This window comes from Tachypleus tridentatus, chromosome 7, assembly GCF_004210375.1.
Source record: "Tachypleus tridentatus isolate NWPU-2018 chromosome 7, ASM421037v1, whole genome shotgun sequence".
Classification (NCBI taxonomy): domain Eukaryota; kingdom Metazoa; phylum Arthropoda; class Merostomata; order Xiphosura; family Limulidae; genus Tachypleus; species Tachypleus tridentatus.
The window spans coordinates 87,376,955-87,397,990 of NC_134831.1; the positions used below are offsets into that span (position 1 = coordinate 87,376,955).

The 21,036-nt window shown below is 36.3% G+C and overlaps 1 protein-coding gene and 1 long non-coding RNA gene across 3 annotated transcripts in view; both read left to right on the forward strand.

Annotated features, from left to right (window-relative positions):
• LOC143256124 (exocyst complex component 6-like) overlaps positions 1 to 21,036 on the forward strand; it is a 415,504-nt gene that overhangs the window by 210,049 nt on the left and 184,419 nt on the right. The gene's annotated exons all lie outside the window — the stretch shown is intronic.
• The window catches only part of LOC143256126 (uncharacterized), a 265,056-nt gene continuing 256,805 nt past the window's right edge, over positions 12,786 to 21,036 (forward strand). Inside the window, exon 1 of one of the 2 annotated variants that reach the window (XR_013031151.1) lies at positions 12,786 to 13,401. This is a non-coding gene — a long non-coding RNA (uncharacterized LOC143256126). The remainder of the gene's footprint in view (positions 13,402 to 21,036) is intronic. The other variant, XR_013031149.1, reaches the window with a different exon arrangement.

Below are 21,036 nucleotides of genomic sequence, written 5' to 3' on the forward strand. Positions count from 1 at the left end.
AGTCTAAAGTTGATCACCTGGAACATTATGATGAAACATTACAAAAGGAAACAGTTCGTTATACCAGGTCCGGCATGGCCAAGTGTGTTAAGTTGTTCGACTCATAAACTGAGAACGACGTGTTCGAATCCCAGTCGCATCAAACATGCTCGCACTTTCAGCCGTGGGAACGTTATAATGTTACGATCAATCCCACTATTCGTTGGTAAAAGAGTAGCCCAAGAGTTGGCGGCAGTGGGTAGTGATGACTACCTGCCTTCCCTCTAGTCATACACTGCTAAATTAGGGACGGCTGGTGCAGATAGCCCTCGCGTAGCTTTGTGCGAAATTCAAAACAAACAAACGAATCATTATACTAATTTTTTTAAAAAAATGGATATTGTTTGGTTAACAATAAACTTTCGATTAGTTGATTAAACTATTGATTCAAATTTTTTTATTGGTCATAAAATGTCAAATAAATTCCCCATATTTACTGAACTGTTTATTAAACATTAAACTTTTTAATAAAAAACATTGATATCATAAAGATATCATATCTTGTTTAAAGGTGAATTTTACAGAAAAAAGAAAACTTTGCTGTGAAAAGAACTACTCGTACTGATTAATTTTGCAGGTTTACATTTTTTATAAAAATATGTGCTAATAAATGAAACGTAGAACTTGGTGCAGAAAGTGCCCTTTCTGAGTGGCAATCCGAACGTTTTAGTTTTTACGTTTGCAGTTAGGAAAGGTACTGTGACGTAATAGTTGCCAAACAAACCGCCAACGCCAGCGCATTGAATGTAAATAAACATGGCCAATGCATGGAGAGAAACAGAGGCGGAGTCTGTTTTGACTTTGTGTTCTGAACAATGTCGAGTAGCGCTATATCAATTTGAACCTACTCTGAATGAATCTAGAACAGTTACTTTTGACACAGATCTGACAAGTTCTAGTTATGAGGACAGTTCCACGAGCGAAAGTGGCGGAACTGTGAGTGATACTGATAGCATCCAGGGCGGTTGCGAGTCGGTCATACCGCCAGTGGAAGAATGGTAAGCCTAAGTCATGACAACAAATATGGTCTGTATTATTTTACGTGCAATTTTAAGCATCTCGAAACCTGTCTGGTGTTTATAAATTATTGGTATCAAAGACTGGGATTTATTTGTTTATACTTTGCCGACTATGGTAACTAATACTCGGCCCTTCCACAATCATTGTACCGGATATTTATGACTCGTAACAAAATGAATTTCAATTTTACGTCATAATTCTGTTTATAAAATTAAACTTGATGTAGCAGGCTGATAAGTTTTAGTAGATTTAATATTTACCATAAATGTAAAATTTATATGACATATTCCTTTTCTACAACCATAAGCAACGCAGTAAACCATGTTATCATAAAACAAACATAAAGTAGCAATATCAAGACAAAAAATTGTATAACAAGGTATGTAATCCGAAAAAAACACCGATAGATTTATATAAAACACCACCACTGAAACGAACAAAATGGTCGGCGCGCAACAAAGCGTGTTTGGCAACTATTACGTCATAGTTCTAAAACGTCACGGAAACAGCCAAACGAACGAGACGAACTTGTGTTCGAGGATCACATATTTTGTTTCATTTATTACTCAAAAAACTAAAGTGTTTAAAAATATGGCAACCACACAGGAATTTTACCTAACCAAAGTACAGTTTCTAAGGTAATTATTAATTTTTTTGAAAATTCACCATAAATGTACAAGACTTACGTAACTGTTACGTGCTAATAATAAAAATGATTCAAAACCAATAAGTTATTGTAAGCTGTTGCCTGCAAAAAATAAAAATGATTCACAACAAATCAGTTATTGTAAGCTGCTGCCTTCTAACAATAAAACTGAATCACAACCAATCAGTTATTGTAAGCTGTTACTTGCAAAGAATAAAAATGATTCACCGCCAATCAGTTATTGGAAGCTGCTGCCTACTAACAATAAAACTGATTCACAACAAATCAATTATTGTAAGCTGCATCCTACTTACAATAAAATCATTTATAACTATTGAACTTTGGCCTGTATCAGAAGAAATAAATATAATAGTATTTCAACAAAGTCTGGCAAAAAAGTTACTGTTTTATAAATAGTATGTACCTCAAGTTGTACTATGGGTATTTATTAAGAAGCAGAAAACAGACTGAAAAGACAAACAACAGGCCAGTAGTCAATTAGAAGAGTCGCAGAGGAAGACCAAAGGATATCTTTGTAGAACAACATTATAAAAAGTAAAGATCTGGACAAAACAAAGGCCTAACGTAGCGGAGAGACTTCACAGCTGTCCGTGGATTATTTGAAACAAAATAAGAGAGGATTTATTAACCAAGCCTTTAAATAACAAAATACAAACAGAAGAACCAGCAGTTATGTTGCAGGAGTCCGCAGTAAAATGTTTATTACATTTGCTGAGATATAGGAACGAATTTTTCAGTTTGCTTCTTCATATGTTAGAGTGAACAGATGACAAAATTGGAAAAAATCACATTTCTGAGGCCATAGTGGGAATTTACTATATGAGCCTTTTACATATTTGGTATAGAGGCTCATTAGGTCCATGAGGAGATAGACATAAACATTCAATTTTGGGTTTTTATGAGCGTTTCTCGCCCATTTTCTCTTACCACTATCTCACCTCACGTGGACGCATCTTTATGAAATTTGGTATGGAAGTTCACTGGATTTATGGGAAAATACACGTAAATTTTTATTTTTACGTTTTCCAGTTTTTATTGGGCGGTTTTACGTTTTTTTTTTTACCAATACTCTCCTCCTCCTAGTGGATCTTCACCAAATGTGACATGAATGTTTGTTGTGTCCACGGTGAAATGCGTGCAAACTTATGGTTTCACATGTTGTGTTTTGCAGTTTTTATAGGCGTTTCTAAGTCTTGTTTACAATTACATATAAGGGAAGCAACTTTCGACCTCCTAAGTAACTTTCAATCAGATAACGAACTTGTATAACTTCTGTCCAGAAAACGAGTACTCCAATTGGTTCCATAAATGTGTTTCGTTTCAACTGTATAACACAAGTGTAAGCTTTGAGATTTACCGTTGAGTGTATTTGTTAAATAATGCCCTTTGATCTAATTTTCAAAATTCCGGTAGAAATGCCCCAATGCTTAATCATTTTTAAAATGTATAAAATGCTTACCCTCCATTAGTACAGCGGCAAGTCTACGGATTTACAATGCTAAAATTAGGGGTTCGATTCCCCTCAATGAACACAGTAGATAGCCCGATGTGGCTTTGCTATAAGAAAAACACACACACATAAAATACTTTGTCAAAAATTTAAATGAAATATAGAGTCTTAGCCGCTAAGTAAAGGATGGTATTGAAGATATGATCACTGGGAGGGACTCCCCCCATAAAGCGGACAAAAAGATCTGAAGAAGATCAGTGAGCGACACACTTAACTTTTAACCTAACATAAAGAAGTTTTACTCAGATTGTTCGTTGTCATAGTGATGCAACTAAACTATTCTTCATGTTAAAATAACAGTCAAAAACGTGTCCACGTTCTTGCAACAAAACAGCACATGTTTTCATATATATCACATTTAAACAACAAGAAAACGTGATAAATGGAAAACAAATTACCGAGGAAAAAGTCTCTGTTGTTATGTGGCTTCCTACATATATAACATTGCACAAGAACTATTAAATACAGGGGGTTTCTTTTATTTAACATAAATCTTACACGAAGTGTTTTAAACAATATTCCGAATATATATGTATATCTTCCACGAAGTGTTTTAAACAATATTCCGATTATATATGTATATATCATACACTGTTTTAAAATACAATATAATATTTTTACCAGCCCGTATAGAAGACACCAATAAAAATCGCGGAGAAAAAATCTGTATATACGATACAGGAATGCCCTTCTTTCTCATCGATTGTTTGTTTTCAAATTTCGTGCAAAGCTACACGAGGGCTATCTGCGTCAGTTGTCTCTAATGTAGCAGTGTAAGATTTAGAGGGAAAAAAGCTAGTTACCATCACCCACTCTTGCGTTACTTTTTTATCCACAAATAGTCGAATTGACCGTAATATTATAACACCCCCACGACTGAAAGGGCGAGCATGTTCGGTGTGACGAGGATTGGAACTCGCTACCCTCAGATTACGAGTCGAGTGTCTTTACCACCTGGCCATGCCGGTACTGGTTTTCTCATGGAATGAGTGTATGCTGTTTGAATTAGATATAGTAATTTTATTATCGAGATCTGATTTGTCTAGAACGACAACAGAAGAAAAATAACAAACATCTAAATCTATTTTTTTATCCCTATATTGATAGTGTTGTTCAACGTGTAACCTTATTAAACACAAAACACTATAACACAGACTACTAGTCAAAACGGGGAAGCAGTACAGATTTGTAAATAAAAATAATTTCCGATTTTGACTTATTTAACAAAATATACCCAGAGTTGTGATACTTTCGTATCGGCCTGGCATGGCCAGGTCGGTTAAAGCGTTCTACTCCTCATCTTAGGGTCGAGGGTTCGAATCCCCCATCACACCAAATATGCTCGCCCTTTCAGTCGTGGGAGTGTTATAATCTGACGGTTAATCCCACTATTTGTATTGGTAAAAGAGTAGCTCAAGAGTTGGCAATGGGTGATAATGATTAGTCGCTTTCTCTCTAGTCTTTCACTGCTAAATTAGGGACTAGTAACACGTGAAGTTAAAATCAAACTTATATTCTACAACTTAATGACACTCGATTAGGTTTGAAGGCTGTTAATGCTTGAAAACCGCATTTCCATACCTGTGATGGGCACGACCCAGATATCCCGTTATTTAGACTGCTTCCCCAGCGGCACAGCGGAATGTCTGCGTACTCCCACCGCTAAAAACTGGGTTTCAATACCCGTGGTGAATAAGCACAGATAGCTTATTGTGTAGCTTTGTGTTTAATCACTAACACGCAAAACACTTAGAATGAAATTGTTTACTTAGTTTGTAAATCACTGCAGCTAAGTTTCTTATTATTCAAAACTAGTAAAAGAAGCGAATTACTTTAAGATGAACCAAGAAAACAAAGCGTATAACATTTATCAATACAAATTCATACTACAGGGTGAATTTAAAGAAACCCATTATTGGAAATGATTATATATTAAATATGTAATACTTGTTCTAGGGGAATTATGCTTCACCAGATAAGAATATTGATATTTATTTGTACAGGTACAAGATGACTCAAAAACTGTCTTAGAAAGTGTTTAATATACCTTCTGTTATTCTTTATGAGAAGATGTAACCTAACCCTAAATTAAGACACTGCAAGTATTATCTAACCTGGACAATTTTCATTGATACACTGAATAACGTAGATAGATCCTTAAAATTCCCTGGCCTGATCCTCACAATACCCCATAATAAAAATAATGCCAGTCTGTTAGAGAAGCCCCTTCCCCTCTCAGTGGCACAGCGATATGTCTTCGGACTTACTCGGCGAGAATCCGTGTTTTGATATCCTTGTTGGGCAGAGCACAGATAGTCCATTTGTTTAGCTGTGAACGTAATTACAAACTGTTGGAAAAGCGATATAAGTATACAATGTAATGTGGTTTTGAAGCACGCTGTGCTAGGTACGAGCCTTCGTGATATGCCCCGCATGGTCAGATGCTTAGGGCGTTCGACTCGTAATCTGAGAGTCGCGAGTTCGAATCACCGTCACACGAACATACTTGCTCTTTCAGCAGCAGAGGCGTTATAATATTACGGTCAATCCCACTTTTCGTTGGTAAAAGAGTAGCCCAAGAGTCGACGGTGGGTGGTGATGGCTAGCTGCCTTCCCTCTAGTTTTATACTGCTAAATTAGGGACGGTTAATGCAGTTAGCACTCATGTAGCTTTGCGCGAAATTAAAAGAGACAAACCAACTTTTCATGACTAAAGCTTTTTTTTTTTTTCAATATGCCTCTGGTAAAACTGAGTTGTTTTAGGGAAAAGTAACTTTTCACAAACGAGCAGTGTACTCATTGTATTCACACTGTACGAAGAAAGTTTCCCGAAATTACATATTGGATCAACATTTAGCAATAACGTTTTAAAGAAGAGCTAACACTAACTTCGGTTCACTTACTGGCAAATCAAGTGGTTTCTGGGGCGTATATGTGCGCGAGATCATAACAAAAATACTTTTAATTCGTTGATATACATTTAAGATATGCTACAGTTAGCTTAAGTTATTTCTGATGATCCTAGGCTTAGGAGAACATAGAATTTGTTAAGTGTAAGTAATAGAAGACCCTAGAGATAAAAGTCGACACTGATTCAACCGAGTCACTGATTGAACAGTGATCCGAGTATAGCAGAAAAGGGTAGAAGTTATTTCTTTCCTAACCAGATTTGAGATTCACAAACAGCGTTCGAAATCTAGATGTTTGGTTATCTCTTTGTTTGTCAGATTAAAACAATACCTATCGTTCGTGTAAAGTTGAAACTCGCATGATTAAAAGGAAATCTTTCCCAGAATAGAAGAAGCGTTGTCAGTTCATATATACACTCAATCATAAGTTGGATACAACTAGTATGGCTATTAAAATATAAAACTTTAGATACACATCGGGAATTGGCCATTAGGCAACGATGAAGTTCGCTCTTCACAAATATACTTCTGATACACAACTCACTTTTGTACATGCTTAAATACACAGTCGTTTTCGTATAGTGAGAGAAATTGTTGACGAAACTGGATTCGTGTTTATAATTTCATCGTGTGAAAATCTTATTTTGCGATTGGAATAAACTTGAAGGCATGGTTAGTTTTATCATCATAAACTCTATGCTTGATTTTGAGTTTACGTAAATTACCGTTTTATGGAACGTGTTGTTTGTGGACAATTAAAAAAAATGTTTTAAATTTGCTCAAACAAAATAATAAATTTGTAAGAATACCCAAGTCTGGCGTAGCCTATATGGTGTTAGACTGCAGACCGATGACCGATGAGTCCGTGATACAAGACATTATGCCTGTAAACACGCTCAACATTTTCAGCTGTGGATGTATCATACAGTTAACAGTAACTTCCGTTATTCGGTACAAAGAACTGAACAAAGCTCTTGTGGCGGCGGTTGTTGTAGGTTTGTCGTTATTTGAAAATTAGTGACATAGTTTCTGACCTGGCCATCTAGTCCATCTACTCACGAGGTAGGTATCTAATGTGTATACTTTGAAGAACTAAAGCTTCAGTACACGTTTTAATTAATACTGACTTATTTCATTAACATGGACAGAGACGAAATCAGTCATACATTTCACAACTTTAAGAAACATGGACCATTGATCGTGTTTTATTCAGGAACCAGAAAGAGTTCCAATGACTTTGGTGTTTCTATTCCAATAAAATCAAAGTTTGCACAGGTAGTAGGGACATAAACAGAGAGGAAAACATCTATGACTGTTAACCTCACATAATACCAGAGGTTGTCTTCTTTTAGTTCCTGATATATAGGATACAAATAACTTTTTATCTTCTTTATGAAGGCTACCTTCTGCTGAATGTCATCTGTTATGTTGTACATCTATGTAAGCTGAAAACGTTCACCAACAGCCCAAAGAGCCATCTGTGGGACCACAAGTGACCTATCCGATTTCATTGAGTATTTCACTTGCATGGTTTCGAAAGTACTGATAAGACCTAGGAAATTGTCAACCAGAACAGTAAGACAAACAGTCAACCTTTTCTTATTGCTGTCTATGGAATTTTTTATCGCTGATATCTATATATCTATGTGTGTGTGGCTTATTGTGTTACCAACAGTTACAGGCGATCCCTCTTGATTATAGAAGTACATTATGCAAATATAATAATAAGTTGGAAAACAACGGTTTATGATCATAATGAAGAGGTTTATTTTTGGTGAATTATACGACACGTTTCGACAGAACACTGGTTTGTTTTCTTTAGGCAAGATCTGTAGGATTCTAGCGCATTATACAGTCTATATACAGTAGTCACTGTGCAGTTTTCTCTGTTAATAAATATATAAATGTACAGTGACTCTCCGAACACCCTGTAGTATAAAATATTAATATCAATAAGTTGCACGTGTTATTAATATACTAACAACTTCAAGTTGAAAAATGTCACGGATCATATCCTAAGAAGACAAACCAAAGTTGTATAAAAACGTTTAGTATATTTTCTAAAATATGTATCACCTAATGGTTCTTATAAATCGTTTTTGCCAACTTATTACTAGGCCCGGCATGGCCAGGTGGTTAAAGCACTCGACTCGTAATCTGAAGATCGCGAGTTGGAATCCCCGTCACACTAAACATGCTCGTCCTTTCAGCCGTGGGGGCGTTATAATTATTCGGTCAATCCCACTTTTTAAATGCCCCCCGCTAGTACAGCGGTAAGCTTACGAATTTACAATGCTAAATTCAGGGGTTCTATTCCCCTCGGTAGGCTCAGCATATAGCCTGTTGTGGCTTTGCTATAAAAAAAACACACACTTATTACTATAAGCTATCTTTTACTACCCAAGTTAAAAACAATTGTTTGAAAATACATTAAAACTGAAATCGAAATGGAATTGTAGTGAAATTTTATTTAACATTAAGACCAAGTTCGCAGGCCTGGTAAGGCCTTTGGAGAAAAAAAGATTAAGCCAGATCCACGACGACTGCAGTATGTTAAATACATGTACATGTAATTTTCTGTTTTTTTCTTAACTGTAGCTCTAAAATTATCGTTTCATTATTGTACATAAATCTGAATTCCGAGATTGATTCTGACTTCTATTCTATTGTTTATATTATTATGCCTTAAAGAGTTAATTAGCATATTAAACATTTTACATTATCCTTATAATCCCTTTAATAATTAGATATCTTAATAGTTCCTATATTAAGCGTACATATCGGGTGCATAAAATATATTCAATTTAACTCATAAGCTACGGCTTCCAGATACACCAGAATCCCCTAACCTCATAAGTTATGGCTTCTAGATACACCAGAATCCCATTAACCTTATAAGTTATGGCTTCTAGATACACCAGAATACCATTAGCCTTATAAATTATGGCTTCTAGATACACCAGAATCCCATTAACCTCATAAGTTATGGCTTCTAAATACACCAGAATCCCATTAATCTTATAAGTTATGGCTTCTAGATACACCAGAATCCCATTAACCTGATAAGTTATGGCTTCTAGGAACACCAGAATCCAATTAACCTTTTAAGTTATGGCTTCTAGATACACCAGAATCGCACAACTCAATACTATCAGTAACTTAAACCTCTCTAACCATTTTCTTAATCGTATGTGTTTTGTACGTCACACCTGACTTATTGGATAGTATAAATTGTTGAGATAACAAGAGCCTATTAATTATGAAAATTTGAAGAAAATTAAAACAATCACTTGTCAGAAAGAGTAAAATTTAAACTATTTATAGACAGTATTGGTATGCTTGTTGTTTAAGTTTATTTATATATATATTTACTTTGGAGAAGTAAACGTCTTGTTATCTCTCCACACAGAATTTTGAAAATCACCGATAAAAACAAAAAAGAAAACGGGTTCACGTTTCATGTTTTTCATTAAACTGACGTTTCATGTTTTTCATTGAACTGACGTTTCATGTTTTTCATTAAATTTGTGGCTAATTTTCTTGAAGAATAAAAAGAAGTGATTGACAAAATCAAATAAATTTATGGTATCTAAGAAACGTTATAGAACATAAATAACACATATGGTTATTCACAAGTAACGCCCCCTACAGGAGTAAACGTAATGAACAAACTGTAGCACCTTAAATGTGTCACGTCTCACCCACCTATCGAAAAGCACGGAACTAACCAGGCCATCTGTGATGGCATAACTCATCACTTAATGTGTACTTCCACAGTAGGTGGGGGGAGTTTTGAATATGTTTCTATTACATTTTTTTTTCATACAGGCAGAAAAGCTCAGCATCTAAGGTAAGAAATTTTCAGATTTAAGAGGAGCACTTAATGACCGGAATACGAGTGTCATCCTGTATTCATGAAAAAACAACAGAGATGCACAACTACATCTCTGAAAATGACAACCGACAGACGCGTCTTTTCTGAGAGTTTTAACTTCACTAAACATTTACAGCTCTGGTCAGTTTTGTCAAGAGCATTTATAGACCCACCAGGGAAATTTCTCCAACCTTCCTGACCTCTCGGTTGATCTGGCTCTAGCAAGAGTCTTCGAACTTTGTAGCTTTCACTGAGGAAGAATTACAAATTTGGTGCCATGAAATGAAGTGCCTGGTAAGAACATTTCACTAAAAATTTTAAAATATTGTAGACGTATAGAAATATAAATTTATAATATGAACTGCTTACTTAGCGCTATTATATCCAACACCACTATTATACTAAACAGGAACCATAACGTCCTACTAGAATTGTTAGGTTTCAGTTTTGGTTTTGCTCGTTCATTTTTATACACATCCTCTACAATATTCCAAGTTTTATTCACTTTAACTGTCAACATTACAAAGAGTCTTACAGAGAGATTCATAATAAACTATACGATGTTTCGTTGTTTATCGGTATCTTTAGACAAATGTTACAACAGTCAGTCATTGTTGTAGTTCAATGTTTATCTATATCTTTAGACAAGTGTTACAACAGTCAGTCATTGTTGTAGTTCAGTGTTTGTCTATATCTCTAGAGAAGTGTTACAACATTCAGTCGTTGTTGTAGTTCAATGTTTATCTACATCTTTAGAGAAGTGTTACAACATTCAGTCGTTGTTGCAGTTCAATGTTTATCTCGATATTTAGAGAAGTGTTGCAACAGTCAGTCATTGTCCGTAGTTCAATGTTTATCTATATCTTTAGACAAGTGTTACAACAGTCAGTCATTGTTGTAGTTCAGTGTTTGTCTAAAGATATAGATAAACATTGAACTACGGACAATGTTTATCTATATCTTTAGACAAGTGTTACAACAGTCAGTCATTGTTGTAGTTCAGTGTTTGTCTATATCTCTAGAGAAGTGTTACAACATCAGTCGTTGTTGTAGTTCAATGTTTATCTACATCTTTAGAGAAGTGTTACAATAGTCAGTCATTGTTGTAGTTCAGTATTTGTCTATATCTCTAGAGAAGTGTTACAACATTCAGTCGTTGTTGTAGTTCAATGTTTATCTACATCTTTAGAGAAATGTTACAACATTCAGTCGTTGTTGCAGTTCAATGTTTATCTCTATATTTAGAGAAGTGTTGGAACAGTCAATCATTGTCCGTAGTTCAATGTTTATCTATATATTTACAGAATTATTGGTACATTTAGTAAATATATAGAAAACACACACCATCAACGTAAAGATACGTAAAATTAAAATTATCCGAGTAAAACCACATTATGGTGACGCTTGTAATTTGTAAATATTAGTTAAACTAAATTATCAATTTTCAAACATTGTGTTATTATAATTATCAATTCATGTTAGTGACTGTCTTGTCTTTTTCAAAGTTCAAGGGATTTTCTATACTCTGAACAATGAGTATTTTACGTTGTTCTTGTTGTTTCCAATTTAGCGGGCCCGGCGTGGCCAAGCCTGTTAAGTCGTGCGACTTGTAATCTGAGGGCGGCGGGTTCACATCCCCGTCGCGCCAAATATGCTCCCTTTTTGAGCCGTGGGGGCGTTATAATGGGATGGTCAATCCCACTACTCGTTGGTAAAAGAGTTAGCAGTGGGTGGTTATGACTAGCTGCCTTCCCTCTGGTCTTACACTGCTAAATTATGGACGGCTAGCACAGATAACCTATAAGTTGCTTTGTTGTTAAAAGGGTAGCTCGAGAGTTTGCTGTGGGTGGAGATAACTAACTGTTTTTCCTCTAGTCTTATACTGCTATATTAGGGACGGCTAGCGCAGATAGCCCTCGTGTTGCTTAGCGCGAAATTCAAAAACAAACAGACAAAGTAAATCAAGTATCAGTTTCATCTGATATTAGAAGTTTTTCAATTCTTCTCACATCAACATGAGAAAAAAATTCATCAGCTCAGCAACGATGGATACATTTAATGTTGTTGTTTTTTCATATTAACGTCAGCGTAAGAAATAGGAGAAAGTAATATTTTGTGGGGAAATATAAGTACTTGTAATTTTTATTTGTTTATAATACTTTTTACCCTGCCTGCGAGGTACACACAAGAAAACTGGTTGTTGTACCTAATAAAATCTTATCTGCGCTTCTACTGTACAGTTTCAGTTATAATCGGATTACGAATTTCATTTTTTTTTTTGTGCTCTGCGTTTGTTCTACCTCACTAGATTAATTCGGATACGATCCAATTTTTTCTTGGGATGTACTTGTAGAGGGATGGGTGTGTGGGGGAACAGAGGGATTAGTTAGTGTCTTAGGCAACATAAGAAACAACACGAAATAGCTGGAGCTATAAGAGAAAGAACGACCTAAGATGGCTGCCACCTGTAAAGTATCCTCTGTCTGATCAGTACGACAACGTTACACTCAGATCAGTAGAATGTTCTTGAATGTTTCTACTCATAACAAGAGAAATCTAACATTTAAGTACCGTCATATGCTCTCACTCGACCCATGTGAGGTTTATAAGGTTAAAATGTGCAGTTCCAGTCCCCTCGATGAACACAGAAGAGATAGCCTATTGTATAGCTCTGCAATTACCAAGAAATAAATACAATAGTAACAATAATAATACCACTATAATATATTCACGTGTTAACATGAATTTCTGGGTTACAGATTTCTCGTTTTAGTTGGTGCGACCTCTACGCCAAAGTATTTTTTATTGTATTGTTGATATGCGTCTCAGAATAAAGGTCTTGGAGCCTAGTTGTAGTTAGGAGTGAATCATCACAATGGACAATATGCCAAGAGTTACTTTAGTGCCAGAAAAATATCCATAAACATCAGTGTATATAAACTATTTTAAACAATCGTATTGTTGAGAACTCAGATTTGGAACGAATTCCCTCAGCTGCATGTAGGTGGCGCCAGTAAACACATCACGAAGCTTTTCTGTGGGGTAGGTGTATATACATCAGGCTTAGAAGGTGCGAGAGAGACTGTCGAATAGAGAATAACTTTGCACAAACGTCATCACAAGGGTAGGAAATCTGGTGTTCTGTGTCCACCACAACAGGTGATACACGAGTGAGGTTTATTATCAGGTTTATAAATCTCATGGCCTGGCCTGGCATAAATTTTTAAAACAAATGATCTTCTTAAATGTTAAGTAACTCCCCTAGTGGCTGTAAGGGTTAGTATATTTGGTGCGACGGGGATTCGAACCCGTGGTTTACGAGTTGAACGCCTTAACCCACCTGACCATGCCGGACCTTACAGAGATTTTCTTTTCAACTAAAGTAAGTTGATATGAGCCAGTAAGTTTCGTTTGAAAACATTTAGTTAAGTATAATGGTGAAAGTGGAAGAAAGTTTCTTATTCCTGTCATGAACTTGTACTTCGTGTTTTATAACTAATTTATGACTCTACTGTTATCATGCAATACACATTTTACAATGTTCTTCATTGTGACCAACATTTGTTTTAAAAAGTACAGTTTTCTTTCATTGTTTCATGTTTAACTATATGGTGTAAGTAAGCAACATTGACCACGATATAATATTTCACATCGTTCGTATGTCATTTGAATAAATGGGAAGAGAAACATTGTGTTCTAATTAGTAGTTTTAAAATATAAAACACATTATTATACTTGTGTTGTGAATTGTTTGTATATTTCTTTTATCAGTCAGTAATTAAAATACCACTGGGCTTGTTATTTGAACAATAAACAGAGATGCGAGGAATGTGAGAAAAGTATCACCTCTTGTCTATTGTTGACTTTGTTCTTTCGAGGACTAGCCTGCAATGTGAGAAAGACACAGATGAACTGCACAAAGAGATGGGTCGATATGCAAATAATTAAACGTGTTAAAAGATAGAAATAAATACATTTTCATAATATCTTATTATAAATGAAGCTGAAAGTACATTCTCAATCCCATATCTAAAGGTTTTCTTGTATATGTCTCGTATACAATAATTTTTTAAAGATAAATTTAAGTATGGGATTTGATATAATTAGATTATGAGACATTAAAGTTCTTAATATAATTGTAAAATAATAAAATGGTCCCGGGTGCATAACAAAAATATTCATCCCTGGATATTAGTTACTAAAACAGTGATTTGTTTTGTTGTTTTTTTTTTAATTTTGCGCAAAGCTACATAATGATTATCTGCGCTTGCCGTAGATCAGCGATGTTATCTCTTATGTAACATTTAAGTTATGTCGTAGATAATTTATGCCATCTCTTGTGTAACATCCAAAGTTATGTCGTAGATAGGTGATGTCATCTCTTGTGTAACATTCAAAGCTACGTCGTAGATAAGTGATGTCATCTCTTGTTTAACATTTAAAGTTATGTCGTAGATAAGTAATGTTATCTTTTATGTAACATTTAAAGTTATATGTAATACTTCATATTGTGTAATAACCCTAATGCCTGCTGCTTACATAAGACATATATGGAAAAAAATTGTTCGAACATTTCCTATAGATAAGCAAGATATATATAAAAGTACAATGTGTAATGTCGTATTTGTGAAAATATAATATACAAGTTTGTTAAAAATATAATATATAATGTCGTTGAAACTTAATACATGTAAAGTCATTGAAAACATAACGTATTTCTCAGTCTACAAAGTGTATAAACATAGTTTTATGCATATATATGCTTGCTGTCATAGGAGAATATATACCCATTGTTATAATATTTACAAAGTTAAAAATACAAGAGATTTAGACTGATACAAAAGGTTAATAATTTTCTCGTATCTACCTTTGTTGTAGACACCATAATTTTCCTAATGTTGAATAAAACCTTTAAGGTTTTTTCTCCATTGTATTTTTAAATTAAAAAATAACTTACCTTATAAGGAAGGAAATGACAAACGACGTTACGAGACTCGTGACCGCGAGGAACTGCTCAGAAACTCAAATTCGATCTTATATTTCACCAAGAAGGAAGGTGGGAATACAGAAACCTCGTCCAATCGCAGCCCCTGTTGGCAGCTTTCTAGCATTACAGCAGTATTGCAGGTGATTGTGAGCATCTTGTGACTCTACACATCATGGTATCAAATTGTACTAAATCTGTCACTCGTGTGATCGGGTCTTCAGTAGAATGAGGGTCATAATTATAATTGTATTCATAAACTCAAATAAATATAAAGAACATCTCATGAATCTATATAATTATTGTATATCATGGAATTATTTTATTGAATATTTTCGCAGATAGCCCTCTCATAGCTTTGCGTGAAATTCATAACAAACAAATCCTTTGAGATCGTATAGCAGGATCTGACTGTCACTCTTATAATACATCCAAAGTTCAAAAGTGCGGAGCGTGTTTTTATTTTGATTTTGATAATAACTGAACGTGAGCCACGGAACCTCCAATCTAGCACATTAATCTCAGGTCCAAGCTTGACCCATGAACTTAAGTAAAACACGTGTATTGTAGAGCAGTAACTGCAGAAAGTGGGAACATGTGTCACAGAAGCAATTGCCTTTTTGTGTGTGTGTGTGTGTGTTTAATGAACATTTAAGTGGAATATTGCGAGTTTTATTCACCAATAGAAGTTGTCAAGGATGATCTATATTTATTTCCTCCTGATAAAGAAACGTGAAATGAGTCATAGAAAGTTTCACAAGTAAATAACTGGTGAGAAAAATAATTTCGTGAGTTCACAAGAATCTTTGTTCATAATTACATAAAAATAACACATGGTGGATAAAATGTCGTTCACGGTTCGAATTTAGATTGTTTTGAATTTCGCGCAAAGCTACACGAGGACTATCTACGCCAGCCTCCCTAATTTAGTAGTGTAAGACTAGAAGGAAGGCAGCTTGTTATCACCACCCGCCGCCAACTCTTTGGCTACTCTTTTCCCAACGAATATAGGGATTTAACGTCACATTATAACGCCTCAATGGCTAAACATGTTTGGTGTGACGGTGATTGGAACCCGCAACCCTCGGATTGCGAGTCGAATATCTTAACCACATAGTCATGCCGGGCCACGCGGTTCAAGTTTCTTGATCGTATTAATTAATCCAATCTAATGCTGATGTCATTAATTTGTCTTTGTACTCAACCAATCATCAACATCTAAATAAATACGCGCGTGTCTAGAACTTGATACTTATGTTAAATAGCACTAAAACATAAATATATTAGTATCAATTATTTCAAATAATGGAGTCAGGCACAAGAATCAGAACTTTATTTAAATTAGGTGTTTTGAAGTAACTCAAAATTAATTCCCTCATCGTGAACCTTCGATAAAATATCCAGTTCCAAATGAGATGGAAGATTTGCTATTCTTTGTAAGTTTGTAAAACTTTTCTATATAAGTGATCATTTGTAATAACCGTTATTGTAAATTGTATTATTGTCTGAATATTAAAATATATGTGTTTTGAGAAAGAAAATTGTGTGTATCAATCTTGTTAGCAAATACCAAAAATTGGATACGTATCGACATTTATTTAACGTCTAAATATAAATTATAAATTAATTCAGGTTTAGGACTATTTGAAATTGTAACACCACACATTTTCAATGATCATAACGAAACGTAAGCGAGGAAAGCAATTGATAAAAATGAAATGGGACACTGATGTTATAGACCCCAAGAAATGATTTGCCACATGTATAAACTGAAACCAACCCAAATTTCTTTGAGGTGTAATTTGATTGTTGTTAAGGTCAAAACTACACAATAGACTATCTGTATTATGCCAATCACAAGTATCGAAACAAAAAGTTAACCTTATAAGCCTGCAAACTTACCGGTGAAAAACTGGCGTTATTTCTGAGATCAAAAGCCAACAAAATCTCATAACTTTAGAAATATACACAAACATGTTGTTTCTAAAGGAAGATTATAAACTTATGAGGTTCGTAACGTTGATTATATCCACAGATAATATAACTATTATTGTTATTATTTGTTTGATTTTTTACATTTTGTTAGGTCCAGTATATTTCATAGAATAGAACTTATGAACTCATTTATAGAGATTTCAAAGCATCAGAATTTTTGTTTTAGGTTCAGTATTTAGTTATCGAATATCATGTAAGTCAGGTTATAAAGCTAACCAAAATTTCAGGTTCATCATGTCGCTCCACTGATAACGTGAAGTTCGCCAAATGTGTTCGCTCTTTCTGCTATGGGGACGTTATAAACCTTCAATCCATCCCACAATTTTCTGGTAAAAGAGTAGCTCAAGAGTTGGTGGCGGGTGGTAATGATTAGCTACCTTTCTTCTAGTCTTACATTGCTAAATTAAAGAGGGCTAGCGCAGATAGCTCTCGTGTAGCTTTGTGCACAAATTTAGACCTTGTACTCAGTAACTTTATTACATCATTGAACAGAATATATAAATATATATATGTTTTAAAAAATAACTTTAATGGTAGTCCAGTGGCACAGCGATATGTCTGTAGACTTACAACGTTATAATCTATATTTCGATACCCGTAGTGGTCAGATCATCTGTAGCTTTGTGCTTAACTTCAAACATATAGCGTGTTTATGGAGCGCTAACAAAGGCTGTTTTTCATACTATTTCACAATATAACGTCCCCACGGCTGAAAGGACGAGCATGTTTGGCGCGACCGGGATGCGAACCCGCGACCCTCAGATTACGAGTCGCACGCCTTAACACGCTTGGCCATGCCGGGCCTTTACTTTTACACCAAATTAATTCAGAATTAATATTCTGAATTACCAATATGACTGGCTGTTGCAAACCAAGCATTCACAAACAAGTCCTATGAATATTAATTGAAAACGTTTCTGAAAAAAATAAAACAATAAAAGAGCAACAGTCGTCTGGCATAAACTCATCAATTGCCATGAACATTTAGAACAAAAAAAAATAATTATGCTCATCACTGGAACTTAAATTATTGTCATGAGAGCTCCGGGTTCTTTTCAGATTGTCAGATTTCACGGTTGTAGATCCACCAAGGGCGGCAGCCAGAGGCCGAGCTGGTCTTTCTGGGAAAGTGAAGTTCTTGTGCAGAAAAGTTATTTTATCCAGATTTTCTGGGTCCAGACTGCATCTGAGTTTTGACATTCTTAGTCCTGAAGCAGAGAATGTCCTCTCGGATGAAATTTCAGTCGCCGGGATACACAAAATCTTCCCAGCTAATGCAGCTAACCTCGGATATTTGTTCTCTTGAAATCTCCACCAGCCTAGTGGATCAGAGGAGGAGATCGGATCAGATAGATATGCTTCCATTTCGAGCTCAATGGATACATAGGAACGATTGGATGGTGATTAGGCTATATCACCTTGAATACAGTCAAACAGGCTCTCTGTCGTGGGTGGCTCCACTGGTTCTTGTGTGAGCAAAATGTTTGGGCTTTCCTGTTCGTGGGTGGCGTCTTGCTCAGATATGCTCTCACGGAGTAGTTGTTCCTTCAGATAATCCTCTACCCTCTCTCTCAGGGCATAGGGAAGGAAACTCAGCTGTTTGTAGCGAGGGTCCAATATTGCAGCGAGGGACCACAATCCTGGTTCAGTGGTCGGAACCCCGGAGTTGTCTACCTGAAATCGAGTCATCATTCCCTGCACGATTCTTGCTTTCAGCGTTGTCAACACATCTGCATTCCTGCCATCCATTTTTTGAAGTCCCTGAGAACCCTAACCTTCATGTAACCTGGTCAGTATATGCTTGAGTACAGTGTAAATGCTGCTCGATGTGGGAATTTTCTCCTTTGTCAGTAGCTCGGTCGCCGGCGCAAGAGGCTTGAGGACCTCTACTGCTCCTTCCATCACACTCCACATGGCATCGTCAAAAACCAAGCTGGCACGATCTTTCGCTTTTGTTTTGCTTTCATCGTAGAGCACTACCATAACAGGCACACGGAGGTGAAGAAGTCGCGTTAACATCTGATATGTGGAATTCCACCTTGTGGCAACTTCTTGTATGAGCATACGAGGTTCAACGGCGATTTTTTTTGTTTGGTGGTCATGCAAGGCTTGGGTAGCTACAGTGGACCGGTCGAAGTGGCTCACTCAACGTCTGGCTGGAGCAAGAACTTTGGCGATGTTTGGTTCCTTAAGAGCATCAGTGATAGCCAGCTGTAAGCTATGTGAGAAACAAAAGTTATGTTCTAATTTGGCCTCCTTCACAGCGACTTTCATGTTGGACGCATTGTCCGTGACTAGGGCAGAGATACTATCAAGCCCAAACTCCGCAGCAATATCTGTGACATGTTGTGCTATGTTCACCCCTGTATGGCGGTCATCTATTGCCCGAGTAGCAACAACTTTGGTCTTGGCTTCCCACTCCGCAGTCAAAAAATGGCAAGTAAGTGTAATGAACGGCTTCATCTTCAAGTTGGTCTACAGGTCAGTTGTTACAGCAACTGTTTTCCCTGACATTTCTTCCACAACTTCTGCTTTGCACTCTTGATATGCTGAGGCTAAGTAGCTATTTCCTGTCGGCATACGAATGTATGCCAGCCTTTTAAAGACGTTTGTCGTTTTCCAGCCACAGGCCCATCTTTTTCACTCAAATCTAAATCTGTCAAGTCAAAATGATCCCAGATAATAGATCTCCGACCACTTTCTAAGCCAGATGACATCGTGCGTTCATTAGCCGTTCAAGTAATCAGATATCAAAACAGGAATTTGCGCGTGACGGCCGCACCAAACGTTAACAAAAACTTTAAAGGTCAACAACAACAACAACGAAAATTCAACCAAACAAAAAGGCAAGCAGTTCGTAAAATCACGATAGGCAAACATACCGATGTCAAGGTCAAATAATGGAATATTTACATGTCGACAATCGTATTGTTTTCCCTCGTTTATTTTTCTCGGAAAAAAAATTTTAGATTAATCGGTTAGGAAATCCGTAACCGGTTAAGAGCAGTAACCGAACCGTAACCGATTAATCGTGTAATCGTCACGGCCCTACCTTTCAGCCGTGGAGGCGTTATAATGCGACGGTCAATTCCACTATTTGTTGGTAAAAGAGTAGCCCAAAAGTTGGCTGTGGGTGCTGATGACCAGCTGCCTTCCCTCTAGTCTTACACTGCTAAATTAGGGACGACTGGCGCAGATAGCCCTCGAGTAGCTTTGTGCGAAATTCAAAAAACAAACAAACAAGCATGAGTATTTTTAGTTATTAATAAGTTCATTTAAACAACTTCGACCTACTTTTATGCGGATGAACACACTGTCATCTACAAATGATTGTTTAGTGTGTGCTTTTCTTATAGCAAAATTACATCAGGCTATTTGCTGAGCTCACCGAGGAGAAACAAACCGCTGATTTTAACCTTGTAAATGCACAGACTTACCGCTGTACTAGCGGTGGTGCTCCATTATAGTATGAAAATTGATAGTTACAGTAGATGGAAGCCCGGCATGGCAAGTGTGCTAGGGCGTTCGACACGTAATCCGAGGATCGGGGGTTCGAATCCCGGTCGCACCAAACATGCTCGCCCTCCCAGCCGTGGGGGCGTATTAATGTTACGGTCAATCCCATTATTCGTTGGTAAAAGAGTAGCCCAAGAGTTGGCAGTGGATGGTGATGACTAGCTACCTTCCCTCTAGTCTTACACTGCTAAATTACGGACGGCTAGCACAGATAGCTCTCGAGTAGATTTGTAAAACAAACAAACAATACAGTGGATGGTGGTTCAGAGTTATATTAGTTATTTTGAATAACTGGTTGGGTCCCTTCACTCTGATATTACTTGTCTGCTAGGCTAATAATTATTTCCTTACCTTCATATTTGGGGCTGGAATGCCAATTTCAGGAGGTAAGTTTATCTTACTTACTCCATATGGTGATATGTTATTATTTTGAGTTCTTCTTCTTTACTTTGGAGAGCAGTGACTTGCCCACAATTGTTTGCTGGTAGTAAAGGGTGATATAGATGTGGGTCGTTATGGGCT